Source organism: Rutidosis leptorrhynchoides, chromosome 8 (assembly GCF_046630445.1).
Source record: "Rutidosis leptorrhynchoides isolate AG116_Rl617_1_P2 chromosome 8, CSIRO_AGI_Rlap_v1, whole genome shotgun sequence".
Lineage (NCBI taxonomy): Eukaryota > Viridiplantae > Streptophyta > Magnoliopsida > Asterales > Asteraceae > Rutidosis > Rutidosis leptorrhynchoides.
In genome coordinates this window covers 117,581,138-117,587,109 of record NC_092340.1, presented here as the reverse complement: position 1 = coordinate 117,587,109, position 5,972 = coordinate 117,581,138, and positions in this window count along the sequence as shown.

The window sequence follows — 5,972 nt, the reverse complement described above, 5'->3', positions numbered from 1 at the left end:
CGTAGACCTGTATATAAAGTATGGTGTGAAGAATTGTTTGTGTAGTATAGAAATAAATGATCGGGTAGCTAGTTTAACCGATCGATATTTTATTAGATTTTGGTTAGGAGGTTCGATGCGCCACATGTCTTTACTAGACATGGCTCAAGCCTTACGTATATATACGCCTAAGGAGTTAGCATCTGCCGATTGTAGAGGGTTGATATTGAACGGTAGGAAAATTGATGAAAATTTTGATACGCATGGTGTATGGAGTCAAATGACTAGCCATCACCGATTTAAAGGGGGAAATTACTCTTATTTGGATATAGATAGAGCAGAGTTAAGAGTAATTCATAGGTTTTTAGCTAATTCGATTACACAAAGAGGTAAGAATAAGGAAAAGGTAAATGAACAGGATTTGTTTTACCATATGTATATTCGAGACCCACAAAGCGCTGTAAGTATACCGTATTGTGTGAGTTATTATTTATCAGCTATGGTTAGGGGGATGAGACCGCATAGCATAATAGGAGGTGGTATATTTATTACTTTGATTGCTGAATATCTCGGTGTGGATATAAGTCGGGGGGATTATTAATCGAAGAACCAGAACCCCACGATACAATTGGTTTAAATGTATACCATGGTGCTAAAGTTTTGAAGAGTCGAAATAACGCCGCAGTACGATATAATGGTAGACATCCACAGGTTGAGAGAAACCAATAGCCAGGTAATGTGGGAGGGGGAAATGAAATGACAGAAATGCAAAGGTTTATAGCTTCACAAGAGTATGAAAATGCTAGACATCGAGCATTTGAAGATTGGAAAGTTCATCAAAACCAAATCATAGCTCATTGCCAACATGTAGGTAGAAACTATATTCCTACTCCATCGTCCGTATTTCCTCCCTGGTCTATAGAGATGCAACCACCGTATCCTACTTATAACCCTGCCGAAGCGTTCTATAACAGATATGGTTATGCATGGAACCCCTACTGGTATCAGTATCATCCCTAGTGTACTTAGTTTTATTTATTTTATTATTTGTAATGTTGATACTTATGTTAATATTGTAATAGTTTTATAATTTTCTAACTTTTATTATTAGATTTTAATAATTTTTGAATGTGGGGTAATATACCAAACTTCAAAATATGTATATATGTTTGCAGTTTATCTTATGTACACAACAGGGTAAAACAACGCATTTTCAAAGACTGGCATTAAGTTCAGCAAAAGCAACTAATTTTTACGACCAGATGCAAAATATATGTGAAATAACAACAAGACGGAATGAACAAATGATGTGCACCATTTATCATTCAACACAAACAACAATATGTTTGAAAACTTTGGTAAAATTTAATCATTTCTACGCTAATCACCCTCAATAATTTAAATTGTTACTGATTTCTTGCAAATGAGGGCATTGCAAGATCTTATGTGTGAGAAGGGGTTAAATTCTTTCGGATTTTTTAAAAAATTTTTTCTAATACACTTGGTTACCATTAAAAATACTAGTAAAGCAGTAGTTGTATTAGAATCTAGTGCTCTCTGATAATAAAGAACAGCCCTAGTCTTATATACTGACTACCCAATTCTAGTAAAATTTTTCAAAATTTTCAATTAAATGAACTCAAAATCATGTTTATACATATTTATGAACGATAAAACTAGGTATTAAACACCGAAATTATTGTTACCTCGGAAAGGACATAAATTGAGAAACAAACCAAAATGTTAGAATTCATTTAAGAATGGAATAGAGGAGAACAAAAAGGAAAATAAAAGCCAAGTGTGGGAAATTTTCACCAAGTTATTCAAAATATATATCATATATTTTTGTACAAATAATTGAAAATACTTTTGTTTTGGACGAAAATAATCAGTTTTACCCGGTTTATGGTAATACTTTTGAAAGAACGATGGATCTACACGATGAATCAATTCTATCATTTAAAGGAAGTAAAGTCTTTCGAAAAAGAAACGCGCTTCTTGATTTAGGTCACGAAGTTGTCGTCCAGACCAGCTGTAGGTTGACGAAAAATCTAGAAAAGTCATCACTAAAATCAGCAGGAAATCCACGGACCTCAGCATAAAACAGGGTCGCCAAGTGGTCAGATTTATCCTAACCATGAGAAGGATTTATTTCGTACAATGGGGGGGGGGGGCACCGTGCAAATTAGCTGGATAAGACTAATGAATCAGATCCCCAGAAAGGATAATCTCCTTAAAGATCAAAAATCAGCTTTTAAAGACTGATATTACTCAATCCTTGAGATTGACCTTAAAGATTGAGAATTACAAACTCATGGAATTCAATGATATCTAAACTCGAGCTTGAACGAGAAAATATTTTGATCAAAATTACAAACCGATTTGTTTTCTAAAAACCCATTTTCAATGCGTTCATTACCATTGAACGTAAAATCCTAGGAATTCACCTGGAATTCATTAGGCCACCTGAACCAAATCGGGTGTCAACCGTAAGAACGGTGGTTGCATAGCATGGTCAAAGACAGGACCTTGTGCCAGACCGGATAATTATAAGGGTGAGCTTTACTATTGCTCCTACAAAGGATAGTAATTGCGTCCGACACGTTATAGACCATAATTAAAAGCATGTCAGGGGACATTGCCTTAACAGTTGCTTGTTCAAGGCTTTCCTTTACAACCGGACGGTAGTTTATCGAAAGGTAATATTCGGAACAAGTATATTGGACGTGTTGCTTTCCTAATACAAGGTTAGCAAGTGCGTGACACAAAACCGCAAGTTTTGAGCTAAAATTTTCAAATATGAAACCCACCAAACCCACAAAAACAATTTACAAACACCGGTGAAGGGTTATTCCGGAAAACTTATCTAGGGTAAAAACTAGATTTAATTTTCAAAAGATCAAATATTTTCATAAAGATCCAATTTCCTAAAGGATCTAAATTTTTATAGTCATGTGGGACTGTAAACCATATCGTTACTACCATTGTTTATACCACCGTAAAGAAATCACTGATGTACAAAGTGTGAAGAATAAAGAAGTGATTCTAGTATTTCAAGACTATATTGCTTGAGGACAAGCAACGCTCAAGTGTGGGAATATTTGATAATGCTAAAAACGAACATATATTTCATAGCATTATTCCTCAAGAAAGACAAGCTTTTAGTTGCAATTGTTCTATTTACAAGTGATATTCGTTTAAATAATAAAAGGTGAAGACAAAAGACAGATTCGACGAATTGAAGACGCAAACGACCAAAAAGCTCAAAAGTACAAAATACAATCAAAGAGGTTCCAATTATTGATAAGAAACGTCTCGAAATTACAAGAGTACAAAATTCAAAACGCAAAGTACAAGATATAAAATAGTACGCAAGGACGTTCGAAAATCCGAAACCGGGACCAGAGTCAACTCTCAACGCTCGACGCAACGGACTAAAAATTACAAGTTAACTATGTATATAAATATAATATAATATATAATTAATTATATTAATTATATATATATATATTATATTTATAAAATAAATCGTCGGCAAACAAAGAGCCAAAGCTGGGTGAGCTGTAAAAACAAACTCCGCGACTCGCGGAGTTTGAAAAAGTAAATGGTCGCGAGTCACGGAGCCCCAAAAACTGAAACTGCCTATAAAAGCAAACGCGGTTCGACGTAAAAATTGATCCTAAAATCTCTCTTTCTCTATATGTAAACGTAATATATATATATATATATATATATATATATATATATATATATATATATATATATTTAATTTTAATTTTAATTCTAATTCTAATAATAAGGGTATGTTAGCGAATGTTGTAAGGGTGTAAGTCGAAATTCTGTCCGTGTAACGCTACGCTATTTTTAATCATTGTAAGTTATGTTCAACCTTTTTACATTAATGTCTCGTAGCTAAGTTATTATTATGCTTATTTAATCCGAAGTAATCATGATGTTGGGCAAATTACTAAAATTGGTTAATTGGGCTTTGTACCATAATTGGGGTTTGGACAAAAGAATGACACTTGTGGAAATTAGACTATGGGCTATTAATGGGCTTTATATTTGTTTAACTAAATGATAGTTTGTTAATGTTAATATAAAGATTTACAATTGGGCGTCCCTATAAATAACCATATACACTCGATCGGACACGATGGGCGGGGTATTTATATGTACGAATAATCGTTCATTTAACCGGACACGGGAATGAATTAATAGTCTATGGAATTATTAAAACAGGGGTGAAATTATGTACAAGGACACTTGGCATAATTGATAACAAAGTATTAAAACCTTGGGTTACACTCAGTCGACATCCTGGTGTAATTATTAAACAAAGTATTAAAATCTTGTTACAGTTTAAGTCCCCAATTAGTTGGAATATTTAACTTCGGGTATAAGGATAATTTGACGAGGACACTCGCACTTTATATTTATGACTGATGGACTGTTATGGACAAAAACCAAACGGACATATTAAATAATCCAAGACAAAGGACAATTAACCCATGGGCATAAAACTAAAATCAGCACGTCAAACATCATGATTACGGAAGTTTAAATAAGCATAATTCTTTTATCTCATATTTAATTTCCTTTATTTTATATTTAATTGCACTTCTAATTATCGCACTTTTATTGTATTTGTATTTAATTGCACTTTTAATTATCGTACTTTTTAATTATCGCAAGTTTATTTTATCGCACTTTTATTTATTGCACTTTCATTATCATTATTTACTTTACGCTTTAAATTAAGTCTTTTATTTTACATTTGGTTCTAACTGCGACTAAAGTTTTAAAATAGACAAACCGGTCATTAAACGGTAAAACCCCCCCTTTATAATAATAATATTACTTATATATATATTTGTATTTTTATAAATTTAAACTAATATAGCGTTAAGCTTTGTTTAAAGATTTTCCCTGCGGAACGAACCGGACTTACTAAAAACTACACTACTGTACGATTAGGTACACTGCCTATAAGTGTTGTAGCAAGGTTTAAGTATATCCATTCTATAAATAAATAAATATCTTGTGTAAAATTGTATCGTATTTAATAGTATTTTCTTGTAAAAATATAAGCTATTTTATATACACCTCGCATAACATCAGATTCTTTTCCTTAAATAACGAAAGTTAGTTGGGATAAGATTGCATTTAATTAAGGAAGAGATTCTACCGAAACCCTAATTCGTGAGCCTATAAATACATAGCTCAAAAATCCTAAAGAGACATTCACTCGTTTACTCATACGTAAACCACAGCATACAAATCTCTATCGTACGAACAAAGCTTCATACGATCTATAAAGACTTTCAGGTATGTATCGAACTATAAAACCTTCATGTCTTTGGACCACTCAACCTCGTATGCTAGGTTGTTGGTGGACTCTCACATCGGCTACCCTGTCGGAATCAAAACGATACCGATATGGGTTATCCACGACTAAGCGTCGGAGGTTCGAATGTTGTTAGTCCTTAAACCCCTTTATGCACTCAAGCATAGGTTCACCTTGACCTCGTGAAAATATGCTTGATCACCATACTGTATTTCGTAGTAATTACGCATATGATGGCACTGAACAATTGTAAAGTTGACCTCAGATTCACGAACCTCAAATGAATTTGCTTTTAAAAATTTTTAATGCCCATGGCCGGGCTCGAACCCCCGACCTCTCGCTAATCCGATAACTCTCATAACCATTCGTCAATCTTTGATTTTATGAAATTACACGAATCTAGTATTTATATAACCCCTAATATTCTGTTTCTTCTTCTTCTAAATCAACTCATCATCATAGTAACCTTAACATTGCCATCTCATTACTCTCGGCCCAACAAAAGTAATGCGGCCCAATTTCCAAACATGGCAGCCCAACACAAAAATAATATATCGTGGCCCAATACCAACTTTTGGATCACGGCCCAATAATCTATCAAAAAAATAAACTGTTCAATGTAATTTTTGGCGATGGAATTCGTCTG